Source organism: Canis lupus, chromosome 12 (assembly GCF_048164855.1).
Source record: "Canis lupus baileyi chromosome 12, mCanLup2.hap1, whole genome shotgun sequence".
NCBI lineage: Eukaryota > Metazoa > Chordata > Mammalia > Carnivora > Canidae > Canis > Canis lupus.
This window is the reverse complement of record NC_132849.1, coordinates 59,818,799-59,834,475: the sequence shown is the minus strand read 5'-3', so window position 1 is coordinate 59,834,475 and position 15,677 is coordinate 59,818,799. Positions and strand designations below refer to the sequence as shown.

At 49.6% G+C, this 15,677-nt stretch overlaps 1 non-coding gene across 1 annotated transcript; it reads right to left on the bottom strand.

Moving 5' to 3' along the window:
• Positions 1–12,745: 12,745 nt before the first annotated feature.
• LOC140602057 (U6 spliceosomal RNA) lies at positions 12,746–12,849 on the bottom strand. The gene has a single exon (XR_012005096.1). It is a non-coding gene; the product is annotated as a U6 spliceosomal RNA (small nuclear RNA).
• Between the last annotated feature and the right edge of the window lie 2,828 nt (positions 12,850–15,677).

Here is a 15,677-nt window from a genome sequence, read left to right as displayed (position 1 = left end):
GTTGATACAGATATAATTACTAGGGTAGCCACTAAAAGGATGCAGAAAAGAAAGGGAAGAGAAAACATAGATAAACAGAAAGTACAAAATAACACGAAGGACAAAAAAACTAATGTATCAGTAATTTCATTTAATTAAGTGAACTAAGTGGTCCACCTAAAAGATAAAAATTGCCACAATCTGAATAAGAAAACAAAATCCAAATATACTCAGTTCATACAAAACATACATAAAACAAACTGAAAATACTATCAAAAGTTGGGGCCCCTTGCTGACTCAGTCAGTAGAGCATATGACTCAATCTCAGGGTCATGAGTTCAAGACCCACATTGGGTGTGGAGCCTACTTAAAAAGTAAATAAGTGAAAACTGTCAAAAGTAAGAAGAAAGAACACCATATACTATGTAAACACTAACCAAAAGAAATCTGATGTAACTACATTATATATAATAAATTTTAAGACAAAACTCATCAACAAAGTGTCAATTCATAACAATGTGCTAATCGCGTAGAATATAAAAAATTATGTTTGTATGCAATTAATAACATAGTCTCAAAATACATAAAATGAAAATTGCCAAAACTACAAGGATAAATAGAAAAATCCACCACCATTTCAGAAATTTTGACACAGCTCTCACTAATTAGTTCGAAGAGACAAAACAAAAGGAAAACAGTTGGAGATACAGAAACACACACAACCTGATAACATACTTGACTGGTAAAGACATAGAATGTTGTTATTCCCCAAACTGCAGAGTTCATTATCCTTTAAAGCACACCAGAGACAGCTACAAAAATTAACCGCATATTGGGTCACAAAACGATAACTTATTTTTTAAGGAAATGAATTGATAGCATATCCTCTGACAGCCATGCAGTTATCCTAGAAATAAACACAGACAAAGAAAAGATAATTCCACAGTACATACACGTTTGGAAATTAAGAATTACATGTCTAAGTAATCGATGAAACTAAGGGAGGATTAGAAACTATGTTTAAATAAAAATATGCAAAAATACTACATACCAAAACCCAGGAAATGTTTTTAAATGCATATATTAGGAAAGAAACACAGAGAATGTGAAGCTGAATGAGGTAAACATCCATGTTGACAATCTAGAAAGACATCCCATACAAAATTGAAAGTAAAGAATTTTTTTAAATGCAGGAATCAATGAAATCCATGAAGTTTTTTTGTTTTTTGTTTTTGTTTTTTTTTTTTTTTTTTGAGGGCACACAATAAAGAAGGTCAAAAAACAAGTTTGATTCTTGGAAGAAACTAAGAAGATTGATAAACTTGTGGCAACAGTGCTCAAGAAAGTAGAGGAAAAGAAAGCACGATCCAAAATGAAAATATGGGTGATTTTACCACTTTATGCTAATACCGATAATGTAAAGGAAACGAGTGAACTCCTAGGAAAAACATTACTTACTAGAAGTGACTCAGTTAATGTAAATGAATCAAAAACAAAACTTTTCCCTCATAAAGGATATTCCAGGCCCAGATGGCTTCAACAGCAAACTCAATCAATCTCTCCCAAAGTCTTCCAGAGAATGGGGGGGGGGGGGGGCAGGGACAAGTATGCTTCACAAAGGAGAGGACGTTAATACCAAGACTCAACTAGGTCTGAAAAACAATGGGAAATTGTAGAACAATCTGACATTCAAACGTAAATGCAATCATCCTGAAAAAAAGTGTTGGCATTCCAAATCCAGCCGTATATAAAGGAACCTGACTTAATACTTGGAGTTCAAGATTGGCACAACGTTAGAAATTCCACTCATGGAATTCACCACTTCAACGGATTAATGGAGAAACTCCGTATGATCTTAATAAGTGGATACAAACAATTTGATGAAATTCAATAGTAATTCATGATAGAAATCACTCTAAACACAGGGGAATTTGAAGGGCACACCTTAATCTACTAATAAGCATCAACCAAAACACTACAAAAATCCTAGTATCTAGAGTAAAAATAATGAAAGCTTTTCCTTTGAAGTTGTCAACAGGATAGAATAAACGAAATTCTCATTCTTACAATCTGCTTTCAACACAGCACCTGTGCTTAGAAGTAGGATATCCATATGGAAAAACAAAAAAACAAACAAAAAAAACCCCAAATTGCATTCAATTTCTGCACCGTGCACAAAAATCAAGTCGTGTGCGTTATAAACCTAACTGCGGAAGGCTACATTATAGAGGCTTTAGAAAATAAGTGTTATCTTCATCCGTTGCAAATATCTTCAGGGTTGTGGATACGAAAAGATTTCTTACACAAGACAAGCAAACAAATTAAAAAAAAAAAAAGCAAAAAACCCTGATCATAGAGAGAAAATGCATTTTTCGAGAACTAGCCATGCATGCCTTTGTCCCAGTTCTAACAGAGCTGATTTAGAAGCTTTCTCTGGCTTCACCAAGCACCCCGATGCTTGCTGTTTTGGTCCAAACACCTAGAAAAGCCCTTACGACGGTGCAATATTGTATTAGGGTTTCCACACCTGTCCGTTAAGCCAGACTTCAGGTTTGCTCGTGGCAGGAAACTGTCTTATTGATGTCTATACTCGGAAATGTAGCACAGGGTCTGGCACACACAAGATGGACAGCGGACGAACAGCTTCACCTGTGGGCACAGAGCACTGATAGGGCCTCAGGAGAGCCTGCAAGCGCTTGCAGGGGCAGGACCCTTTCTTGGAGACGAGACGCCAAGACACGGTGTGCATAGAAGCTCTGCATGGACCCCGCGGACAGGGTGCGGTGCTTGTTCGCAGAGTGGGGCTGTTTCTAGCAAAAACACAAACGTAGCTTATGGAAAAATGTGTTTTTGTGTTCAAATCCTCTGGGTTTTCACGGAAGTGGTTTGGCTGGGTACGCAGTGTGTGCGCTCTCCTTTGAACTGCTGGAGCTCTGCTAGATTGCTGCGTTTAATTGGGCAACAGCTGGCGATAATTTTCTGTGCATGGAGTGAGGGATTTAGTGACTGCTTCACTTTGCATTGTGTTCCATTATCTTTGTTTCTGCCCCTTCAGCTTCTGCGAGGGGCCACGGAGGCACGGGAGGCCGCGGATCAAGGACGGCACAGGGGGGCCAGAGCCTGAGGCCTGCGGCCAGGTGAGGTCTGAGGTCCGTGGGCAGGGTCTGCATCGGGAGTGCGGGGACCCCCACGGCTTCACCCTCTGGGTACATGGGGATCACCGAATTCCCCGTCCAACTCTTGCAGCCAGTGAAGCGGAGGCCAAGGGACCTGCCAAGACACCGGGCTGCTGGCGGCTGAGCAGGGACTGAGGTCGCTCCCTCCATGCCTGGCCTCGTCAAAGCCCGCCTGCCACCTCGGCCACCCACCCACAGTCAAGCCACCGAACATCTGAGAAAAGGCAGAGGTGCACAGCGGGGATGCTCACGCTGGGAAGGCCTCTGGCCCCGTCCAGTGACATCAGTGACCACGGCAGAGGCTGGGAACACAACAGAATGTGCAAATGCCCGTGCTCCTCCATGATCCTTTCCCCCCCCGAGAACCAATTAGTCGGTGTTGTAAAGCCTTTGCACGAACGCCGAGCGCTGCTGGGCGATGGCATGGCAGGCGCTGGCCCAGCGTGTTGACGGCAACGCTCCCAGTCCGCACACTGCTTGTCAATCCACGTGATGCCCAAGAGAAAAGAAGTTCATAGCTGAAGTCGCCAGAGGAGGAACAGCAGCGAGTCATCATTAGAGGGTAACGGGACTCAGTTTACCCCAAAGGCTCCGTTCATCCCGGCAGCCAGGACCCTGGTGTTGGAGCTGGGCCCCGGCTCCCTTGGATATTCCCTTCTCCTCTCCTATTATCTGAAATGTGATGTCACTTTGCATAATTAACCGGCAGAAACAGGCAAGGGATGTGTACGAGGATAATCAATAAGCAAAGAGGCAGGAAGGCAATGAGGATAGACGGCATCTCAAAGTTTTCGAGACTCGGCTCTTGCTCTGCCGGTTTCCGCCGGGCACAGGATGCTTTCTGCCTTCTGGTCCCTGAGCGGCCGCTTCCGCCTGGGCCCCAGAGCATTCCTTGGGTCCCGGTGACAGGTAAGGGGACAAGGCGTCCCAGTAGCAGGAGGCAGGTGCCAGCAAGCAGGGGAACAGCACGACCACGCAGGCGACGGGGGGCTCTGCGCCCGTGTGTCCAGCTGTTGCGCTCGGGCACCAGGCAGAAAGCAGATTAACCACAGCAAACGTCTCAAGCAGCAGCTGCTCGGAGGAAGGAGGACGGCCCTGGGCAGAGGCGAGGATGGAGCCGCCGAGAAGCTCAGGAGGCCTGGTCACTGAAGAAGAGTCACAAGCCCCCGCCTGAATGGGGAGAAGGGCCTTCAGCTGGAAGGAAGCCAGGGCACGGTACACCAACCTGGAGGGACAGTGTGGCAGGAAAATAAACTTACAGCTCATTTAATGAGGGAGAGGGACCTGATATTTATGTCCTCAGACAAACAACAACCAAAAAGAAGCCAAATCCAAGATATAGGACAAAATATGGCCAGGAAAAGCTTACTTCTGAGTAATTGGTATTTTTTAATACCAATTTTTTAATCCCCTCGTGCTTTGGTTGCCAGGACAAGGCCGTGCTGTAACTTAACGCCACAGTCAGTAGGACCCTAGAGGGCAAGCCCCACGCAGCGCCTCCCCTCGGCTCTCGCTGCACCACTTTATCTTTCTGTTCTCCACACCGAATTTTAAAAATCCGTCCATGTGTTGCTATTTCAATATACTAGAGGGTTGTAAGTCGCACCAAATAGGTGTGGGGACACAGCAGGGCAGAAATAGAGACGTGGAGGCCAGCGGGATTCGAGAATTAAAAAAACCACAACCAGTACAAGGAACGAGCCGGGAAGCCAACCCCGGGGCCAGGGGAGGACGGTGGCATGAGACGCTAGGCACCTCGGCTCTCGCCCTAACTCCGCGACCAAGCACACAGTGTCGCGCTGAGCCCACTGTCTCACCCCTCTGCACCCCGGTGTCACCGCATGTAGAAACGGAAGGGTTTATTCTGATCATCGACAAGAGGCCTCTCGAATGTAATGACTGACGATCTGACGTGCGTGCAGCTTGTGCGCACCCGCCGGGGGGAGGCTGGAGCCTGTGGCCAGAGTGCCACCCAAAATTGGGATCCTGCCCCAGAGCAGAGTAAATAGGGGGCTTTATTATTCCAATGAGGTAAGACTTGGCTTGGGAGTTGGCAACTGAAAAGTGGAGAGATAGGAATTTGAGCTTCTGCCTTTATTGGAGTCAGAGGATTCACAGGAGAAAAAGCAAAAGCTCCCCCTGGCAGGACGAAAAGCTGGCTAAAGGCATGCTGTTCAAACCTCAGGGTTTGGGAGAAGCGTGGCTGGGGAGAGGAACCGCGGCCCCGATGGTTCCTCACACACAATGACCACCCTCCGAGAAATACCAAGCGGCGGGCCAGGGCAGCCCTCACGTGTCCTGACAACCACGACGTGATTACAGCTTTGGGGACACAATTTAGAATGGGTGTCTCGGGCTGGGCGGAGTCTGCGTCGGAGGGAGGGTGGATGTGCAATTATGTCCCGCGTGGATGACCCAAAAGTGTGCAGCACAAATAATGTTCAGTGACACGTTCATTATTTTCTAAAGACACGGTCAGATCAGTGGAGCAGAGTCGCCCCTGGGGGCCCAGGAGATCCGGAACGGAGAACGAGAGGCCTGCATTGGATCCGTGACTCCTTACGGACCCATCGGAGCTCTCCTCTGGCTCATAATACACGGAGCCAAGTAAAGGTTTGGTTAAACCTGATCTTGCTGCCACTGTAGGCCACGAGATCTGGGATTTCTGCAAACAGGCTAAGGCCAGATAGAGGTCAATCTTTCTAACCTCAGAATCAATGACCGCTTTGTCAAAAAAAACGGTGTGTGGGAGGAGAGGGGCATGGGGGGCATCCCTGGGTTGCTGTGCTCTGACCCTCAGCACAACATGCCTCTTGTCCTGCTTCAGATGGCCTTGTCCTGTACGTGGGCCAACCCAGCCCAGCGTCCTGTGTCACCCACACAGGGATCTCAAGAAAAGACAGCTGGATCTTCTTTACATGAAGATGCTGGAAGTTGTGGGAAGAATGGGGACACGGAGGGGCAAGCAGAGGTCAAATCCCCACTGTCCAGAGCAGCCTGGCCCTAGAGGAGCGGTGAACCTGCCGGCCCTCCATCCCTTGCATGTGAGAAGGAGGTACTGGCACTCCCCGCCTCCCCGGGACTGTGTGACCGTGTACGTGTCCCCTGCACGCTCACCTCCTGGGCTGCCCCTCCGGGCCCTCGCCTGCCCAGCCCTCTCCCGAGGGGTCTCCCCCAGGGCCGTCCAGAGCTCTCGGGTGCTTAGTCCTCCTGTGATCAATGGGGGGAGAGCGCCTGACGGAGAAGCGCTGGGAAGGGGGCTCTGTGATGGGGTGCAGTGTTGTCAACACCCCGCAAGTCGCACTCTTTCAGAGTACATACACGCTCCTTGGTGGTAAACAGTGTTTGGGATAATAGTAAAAGCAAATCGAGATAATAAGGACACTTCTCCCACTGAAATGTTTAAGATTACATGAGAGTCTTAAATCAGCCTGGCAGGGACCCCAAAGGGAATCCCCTTCCCAGAAGGGGGACCATGATTTTTCTGATGCCCTTTTAGGGCTGGACTAGGGCTTGTTCTTCCCTGGGGGGAGGTGTGGGGGGAACATGCAGGTCCAGGCTCCTGGTGGCACACTGGCTGCCTTGCCCTGTGGGTAGGGACACAGCCAGGAGGGTCAGGGGTGGGGTTCTTGCACGGGGGCCAGTAGTGCTCCACAAGGGCCCAGGGAGGAACAGGAACAATGGTGCAGATGTGAAGCAAGAGATTCTCATCTAGAGAATTCTAATGTATGTACAGAAACCACCGTAATTCCGATGAATGGGATCATTCAGCTTATTGGGGTGGGGGGGGCACTCGGCAAAAGTCTGGGAGTCTGCTGAGTGAGCAGGAGGAGACGAGGCACACGAGCACAGAGTGTGCTCCTGGCGATCACGGTTCACTTGAAAGACTGGGGACGGAATTCCTGGCCCTCATGCCAGGACCTCCTCAAGCAAAACCAGTCAAACTTCGTTAGTTCACCGCTCTGATGACAATGAATATGGAGATGCTTGCTTCACACAAACGCCATGAAATCTGCAGTAGATAAACTTTTTTTTTTTTCTTTCCCTTCCTGCTGGAACATTTCTGCATTTCTTCTAAATTTGCCTGTGATTTTCAAGTGCGGAACCCATCTCAAGTCCAGCACAGAACTACATATTAGAAACACGTGTGACCCAGGGGGCCGCCCCCGGCTGCTCACCCCACCACCCCACTGAAGGACCCCCAGCAGGTCTCCTCAGGAGACCAGTGGGCAGGACAGGTGAGGCAGCACCCCCGTGTTGGTTTTAAAAGTCCAAGCTTCACGAGGGCTTTGTCATCCCCCAAAGAGCTCCAAAAATGGCAGGATTGACTGAAATACATGTTTTGTAGCAACAATTCTACGTTTCAAGGTTTTAGAGACCTGGATATTTCCAGCTAACGTGGAAATAATGTTGGATCCTATAGAAGTGTGGGATGACAGGATGTCAGTGACCTGGCAAAATAATTTAACCCATTTGCAATAGGCACCAAAGATAAAAAAATTCTCAAATTATTGCCTGAGATCTCTTGGAATCAATGTTGCTGAAAGTCACAAACGATTTATCAAAACGGCTCAGGAATCTTTTCTTTGGCTGTATTTTCTTTTCCATTCCCTACAGTGATGAGCAGATATTGATTAAGATAGAAAGGTCCACACACATAACCCCAGATTCTTTTTTTTTTTTTTTAAGTTTTTGGCAAATGTCAAAGCAAAGAAGAACATGGATGTTTCCGTAAGAAATGTGTTCCCATTGTTATTTTCATACACTTTCAGTTATTACAAATAAAATAAATAAAAACACTTGGCCTCCTTGAGTGACTTAGTTCGGAACTCACATAATGTTCTAATCCCGTTAAAAAGACATTTTCGAACTGAAATATGTCAATATACATTTCCATATGCATGTAGGACTCTCTGTTAATTCAATTACCGGTTCAATAAGCAAATATTGGCAACCCCAGGGGATCGGCACTGTGCTGGGTGCGAAGAAGACTCTCCTTGCCAGACAAGACAGAGGGTACCGTTTCCAAGGAAGGATAATTGAACAATCTGCGTGGCCTGAGCTATATGACTCAACTGTTCTGGGTGCAGTACCAACAGCTCTCGTGGAGCACGGCTGGAGAAAGACAGAAATAATTACAGCCAGAAGACAGGACTCTGCCTGGCCACTGCTGCTTCCTCGGCGGGTCGCAGACCCTGGGGCCGCGGCCTTCCCCACCCTGGCCGCACCTCTGAGCCCACACGGCACTGGGAGATCCTAGTGTCATAAAGCTTTCCCAGAGCCTACCATCCTCTTGTCTTAAAAACTGAGCTTTGGGGATCCCTGGGTGGTGCAGCAGTTTAGCGCCTGCCTTTGGCCCAGGGCGTGATCCTGGAGACCCGGGATCAAATCCCACGTCGGGCTCCCGGTGCATGGAGCCTGCTTCTCCCTCTGCCTGTGTCTCTGCCTCTCTTTCTCTTTCTGTGTGACTATCATAAATAAATTAACAAAACAAAACAAAAAAAAACTGAACTTTGGCTGTAGGACTTTATAACCTTGAGAAACAAATCCATCCCATTGGCCCTTTCCCCAAGAGATCAAAAAAGTAAGTATTTCTGATTTTGGGGGTCTGTTGCCACCCAGAACAAAGCAAAAGGAAAATGTTAGGATGAAATGAACTGACCAGGAGCAGAGCGACGAGCAAGAATGAGGTAGAAATAATCCCCGGGTGAGACTCTGAACGTCTGAACCCAGGCAGCGGCTCAGAAGTGGACGATACCCCGGCGGACCCTGGAGAGAGCAGAAGTGGGATCGTTAGTATTTGTGGCACGTTGGGATTAGAAAAGAGGAAGAGTGTCCCGGGGCCTGAGCGGGGGAACCAGGGTTCCCACGGTTGGGGGCGGGGGACTCTCTCAGGCAGGAACATCATGTTTTCTTTGGCTTTTGAGATTAATTTTCAAGATGAAGTGCCCTGGACCTCATTCTTTGGGACACGTCCCCCCAGAGTACTTCCAATGGCTTAGCAGAGTACACGTCCAAGTAGAAAAAGCATTCTTTTGTTTTAAAAAAAAATTGCCTGAATCAGAACACCTAGTGGTTCAGTGGTTGACCATCTGCCTTCGGCTCAGGTCATGATCCCAGGGTCCCAGGGTTGAATCCCGCATCAAGTTCCCCACAGGGAGCCTGCTTCTCCCTCTGCCTGTGTCTCTGCCTCTTTCGCTGTGTCTCTCATGAATATAAATAAATAAAATCTTATATAAATAAATAAAATCTTTTAAAAATAGACAAAAAAAAGTGCCTGAATCGAATATATTCTGTATATAGTTGTGTGAGTCCGTATGTGTGCATGGATATCTTCAATTCATGTCGTTGTATCTCCCCCAGATTAAAGTAAAATCGACTCTTCACGAAGTTGCGCAGCCCATTTCCTGTGGTTCTAAGTGCCTCCCACCGATAAAGTGTGTTGTTCCCGTGTAAACAGCAAGAGCACAAACAATAAGAGGCAGCGCCCATTCTCATGGAAAAGGCTGTAGAGAGAGACACTGACCCACGCATAAAGGGAAAAGACCAAAATGCTGGGGGAGGAGGAAGGGGCCATGCCACGGACAGTGGGGTTCACCCTGGAGAGCTCAGGGCGAGGCAGGCTGGCCGAGTACCGCTGAGTGGGAGAGAAGGGCATGAAGATGGTACAAAAGGTTGACGGGGTCTAGAAGAATGAGGACGGGTGCTATAGACTGCTTCCCCCCAAATTCAGATTGGAAGCCCGCCCCTCACCGTGATGGTATTTGGAGGTGATGAGCTCAGGAGGGTGGAGTGCCCACAATGGCATCCGTACCCCTGTAAGTAGAGACACAGAAAGCTTGCGCCCTCTCTCTCCATGCCCCGTGAGGAAACCATCAAAGGTGGTGGTCCGCAAGCCAAGAAGATAGCCTTCAACAGAAATCAGATCTGTCGCCCCCCCCCCCGCCCCATCTTGGACTCCTAGCCTCCAGCACCATGAGAAGTAGTTGTTTAAGCCTCCAGCGTGCAGGACTCTGTTATGGTGGCAGAAGCAGATGAAGAACAGACTTGGTCGTGGGGCTCACTGTCAGCACGGTAGACCCCAGGGCTCAGTGGTAGGCCGTGGGGCCGGCTTGCTTGATTCCTCTGAGACATTTGTCTTCAGAGTTCAGGGGGAGTGATCCTAAGGCACAGGGGCCAAGTGGAGGCAGTTACAGTGTCAAGCAGAGCACATGAAGTCTGGGGTTTAGATTACAGGGAAAGGTGAATTACTGAGGAAGCCATGGAAGTAGGAGGGGCCCAGCACCAGGCTGGGAAGTGACCTCATAGGAGGGCAAGAGGTGTCAGGTCCTGGAAGTCTGGAGAGGAAGAAGTCCTAAAGCAAGCACAGAAGAAGCACAGAGCCCAGAGAAGCCTCTGTTGGGCTCCCTGACTCACTCAGCAAAAACCATGCCAGCTCCCTGAAAGACGTGCCAGGTGTAGGGTGAGGACAAGAGCAGAAAAACGTCATCTAGACGCATGGCAGGGAAGGAAGGGGCTCACAGAGCCCAGGACAGAAAACCTGGGTAGTCAGGAAGACCGTTGGAGCCTTTAAATAACGTTTGAAGCTCTTAATTTAACCATGAACCTGTCCCCACACCTTTCCATCAGCTCTGAGGCCCCCTGGTCTGGGCCCCTCAAATCTTCTGGGAGCACAGAAGGACCCTAAGAGCAGAAGTGCCCTCTCATTGAGCACTGAGCATGCTCTGATTCTCTCCACATTGAACCCTCCCAGCAAGTCAACTGTGGGCTGGGGGTGGGGGGCACGGGTACTGGTTTCATCCCTTCTTTCCAAATGAAGGTGCCGAGAATCAGCAAGATTCAGAAATTCCACTGGGCTCCAGGTCAACAGAGAAAGTAATGAGACCCAATTGGCCCAGAGCCCCAACTCTACCCTTTCCACGCTCTTAGTATTCTCATGCCCTCAGAAGGACCCACAGGCTGTCCTGGGGACCCCAGCTACCCCCAGCTGGAGGCTGTGCCCCTGAGGCCAGACCACTTACTGAGACAGGTGTCTGGAGGGCCTCACAGGTGTCCCTCTATCTTGTGGATCTGTGTCCCAGTCGGCAGTGATACAGGGCAGGGAACAACCTTACCCACTTGGTTCACCAAATTCGGGCTGACGGGCTAGAAGCCCCCTGGCTTACAAACAGGTTTTGGCCAGTGTGGTATTCGATTTAAATATTAAATGTGATTATTTCTAGGCAGGATCCGTGCTCCCTCTGGTTCCATCCCCACCAACTTGTCCCCAGCGGCTTCCCCCTTCCAGCTGCTGCCTGGGCCTTGAAGGCACTGGCGTTGACTGCCCCTCGTTAAATTAAAGTTGACCTACTCGTAATTATTTTATTACGTACATACTGCAATTCAAAGGAAAATCCTCCAGATCGAAAGACCCGTTGCTCAGGTAAAGGCGGATTATGTGTAGAAGACCCGGGTTTCCCAAGAACATTTTGCGCAAGTGGTTCAGGCAAAAACGTTTGGTGGTTTTCTCCATGGCGTACATGGAGCACAAGCAGGATGGTGGATCGTCAGCTGATGCCCCAACAAACAGAACAGTCCCCCCAAATGAACTGGGATAAGTGAGATTTTAGAATTTCACTGAAGGCGTGACTCACAACAGGTAGAAACAGAACACAACCACAGAACGGCCCTTCAGGAAAGCTCATTGTTCAGACTAAATTTTTTTTTTAGGTTTTTATTCAAATTCCAGTTGGTTAACATACAGTGTAATAACAGTTTCAGGTGTACCATACAGTGGTTGGTCCCCTCCATCACCGACCTGTGCTCGCGGCCAAAGTGCCCTCCTCATCCCCATCCCCTATTGCAGGATCCCCCACACCCTCCCCTCCGGTAACCTCCCCACCAGTGGGTTCTCTTGAATGAAGGATCTGTGTCCTGGTTTGCTTCTCTCTCTCTTTTCCCCCTTTGCTCATTTGTTTCTTAATTTCCACATATGAGTGACATCATACAGTATTTGTCTTTCTCTGACTTCTTCTGCTTAGCATGATACTCTCCACCCGCATCTATGTCCTTGCAAACGACAAGATTTCATTCTTTTTTATGGCTGAATAACACTCCATTATATGCATATATACACTCATACCCACACACACAGCTCCCTCCACACCTTCTTTATCTGTTCATCAGTCGATGGGCACTTGGGCCTTTGCCATAATTTGAGATACTATGGAGGTATCTGGAGCTAATGCTGCTGTAAGCATCAGGGGACATGTATCCCTATTTATCCCTTTGAATTAGTATTTTTATATTCTTTGGGTAAATACCCAGTAGTACAATTACCAGATCATAGGGTGGCTCTATTTTTGACTTTTTGAGGAACCTCCGTACTGTTTTCCAGAGGGCTCCACCAGTTTGCATCCCCACTAACAGTGCAGGAGGGTTCTCCTTCCTCCCCATCCTCACCAACACCTGTTATTTCTTGTGCTGTTGATTTTAGCCATCCTGGCAGGTGTGAGGTGCTATCTCACTGTGGTTTTGATTTGCATTTCCCTGGTGATCAGTGATGTTGGGCATCTTTTCATGTGTCTGTTGGCCATCTGTATGTCTTCTTTAAAAATATGGAATGCTTCATGAATTTTCATTTCATCCTTGTGCCGGGGCCATGCTAATCACTGTATCATTCCAATTTTAGTACATGTGCTGCCGAAGCAAGCACCAGACTAATTGTTTAAAAGACTTCGGAGATCTGGAGACAAAAGGTTTGTTTATCCCCTACAACTGGTTTCTGGTGCAATGAGCAAAACATATACTATCCAGGATTCATGGAAAATGTGGGGAAGTGAGAGGATAAAACACTGACATCCTCCCTTAGCTGTGTTCTGATACCAGGAAAGGAGCTGGAAGCAAATGCAGAATCAGAACCGAATCTAAAATCGAGTCCTATCTTCTGGGAACAAGGGCTGGTGTTACTCAAGTGTCTGCTCTGCTGCCGGAAACGCAGTCTCAGGTGCTCCCAGCAAGGCCTCCGAGCTGCCTTGTCCTGCTGCTGCACGAGAGCATATGCATGCCAGGGGCACAGGACAAACCTGAGCCAGTTGGTGGCAGAGTGGGCGCTGCAGTCAGCCCCCTGGGGAGCCACAGCCCACACTCTCCTCTCCGATGCCCCCAAGTCCATCCTGATTGCTGCAATTCAGCACAACCTCCACTGTCTCCAGCAAAGTGAGGCTGAAGATTCACTCCAGGGGCAGGTGTGTCTGAGAAGTTTTATCACATGTACCTTACACACACACAGCTCTGTGTACAGGGGGATAATGGACACGGCCCCACTAGACACCATTGCTTGGAAGACCAAGACGTCAAGCGCATGGCTCTTGGCCAAGTGCAATGGACCTGGGGTGCAGCTTGCTTGTGCTTTAAAGCCTGGTCTTGGGGGAGCGGCAAAGAGGTGGGTTCAGGGTCGCTAGAGTCCACTGTCAGGGAAGCACATGGCCACAGGGAGATGTGCTACAGTGGATTGGTCACAGAGCTCCAAAATCAGGAGCACTTTATTCTACAGACACACCCTATGAGTCACTCCCTTGTGGCTTAAAATGCAGAGCTTTTCAGGTAGAGGTTGGTAGAAGGAGGAGCTATCTTGTCCATTTACTCAGGCTACGATGGCTCATTGGTCCTTGGCACCCAAATTAGAATTACACAGTCCCCACGTCTCCCCTCGAGGGTTGCTTTTTCCTGACTCCTCCATGCACTTGTATCCTCAAAATCAGCACCTTTATGGGGGCACGATCATTGCTGAAACGCTCGCCATCAGGGGAGCCCCATGATGCCCACTTCCTGTGCTTCACACTTTTGTGGACTCCCTCCCCGTGAGTCGGGGCAGGACCTATTGACTGGCTTCTGATTAATCTAACGTGGAGAAGGGATGAGACGGCGCTCTGCAGGTGAAGTCCTGAAAGACTGGCTGTCGTCCTCCACCTTGCACCTGCACCCTTGGAACTCGCTCCCGGAGAAGCCAGCTACCGCGGGGCGAGCAGAGGATGGGGAGGCCACATGGCGAGGACAGCGGTCTCTGGCCAGTGACCAGAGAGACCTGAGGCCTGTCCACAGCTGCAGGAGACCCTGAGCCAGGCCCACCCAGCCCAGCCTCTCCCAGAGGCTGTGAGCAACTTCCGATTCCCATGAGCTCTTCCCAAGCACTGGAGATCTCTTTACAAACCACGTCTGTCCTCGGGACCTCAGGACCAGACATGGGGAAACTATTGATAACATTACCCCAAATCTGGGGTGGGGGGTGGGTGGCCTGGGTGGCTCAGTCAGTGAAGCATCTGCCTTGGGCTCAGCTCATGATCCCGGGGTCCTGGTATCGAGCCCCGCATTGGGCTCCCTGCTCAGCAGGGACCTTGCTTCTCCCTCTGCCTCTGCCTGCCGCTCCCCTCCACTCTGCTCCCTCTCTCTCTCTCTCTCTCTCTCTCTAATAAATAAATACATTAATTAATTAATTTTTAAAATCTCAAAAAAAAGAAAAACCAAACATCATAAAACATCACGCCCGATTCCTTCTGGCCCTTTCCCAGACAATCTGTGCTCTCCACCGCCGGAAGCGCACACTGGGATTGAGGAAGGGGACAGGCCCTTGCTGTGCCTAAGGACCGTGGGATCCCGGAGAAGTCACCGTGCGTGTCTGGGTGCGGAGGTTCCCTAAGCCCCCAGTCGGGCGGACTCGCAGAATGGCACCCACAGAAGGGGACAGACAGCCGTCAAGTCACACGAAGGGTGCAGGGGGGAGAACCAAAAAAAAGCCTCCGTGGCGTTCAGACAGCTGATTTCGGAGCGATAAGGAAACCCAGTTGCCTACCACTTACGGGTCAGATTTCACCGCTGTTTGTTGCTATAGTGTTTGTTTTAATTTTGTTCCCCAAATTCACCTGCTGTTGGATTTAGTAACCGGCCCATCGGTTGCCAGCGGGCGAGCATCTCAGAGGGGCCAAAGGGTGCGCTCCTCCTACGGGCCAGCCACGGGGCTTCCCCCCCAGCACAGGGCGAGAGGGGTGCCGCTTCTCAGCACCTTGGGGGGCTGCCCAGCAGGGGTCCTGTGTTCATTCATCTCTGTCCGCCTTGCACAGATCTCCGGGGCACCTTCCTCACTGTAAATACGGTATCCGGCGGCTCCCTCTGTGTCCCTCTCTGCAAGCATGGCTCTTATATAAGTAATGTGCCAGCGGCCTCGGGGGGCAGCTTGCAGGGGCCCCTCACGCCTGACCTGCTGCAGCAGCCGGCCCCAACTGGATGCCGAGTCATCAGGCCCAAGCCCCATGCGGTGCGGCCTGCAACACCCTCCACAGCAACTAGGAGCATCGAAGACACTCGCTCAGGCAAGCTGCACGGGGGCCCACGTCCACCCTGAGCTCTCTGCACCCCCGAGAAAGTTCCAGAACTGCAGAGGTGAAAACAGACCTCAGGTGCCTAATGTCTGATCCAGCTTTCTCTAGCAGCCCCGCACGTGAAGAAGGGAATTCTTTGTTCCTCTCGACAACTGCAATGACAGTG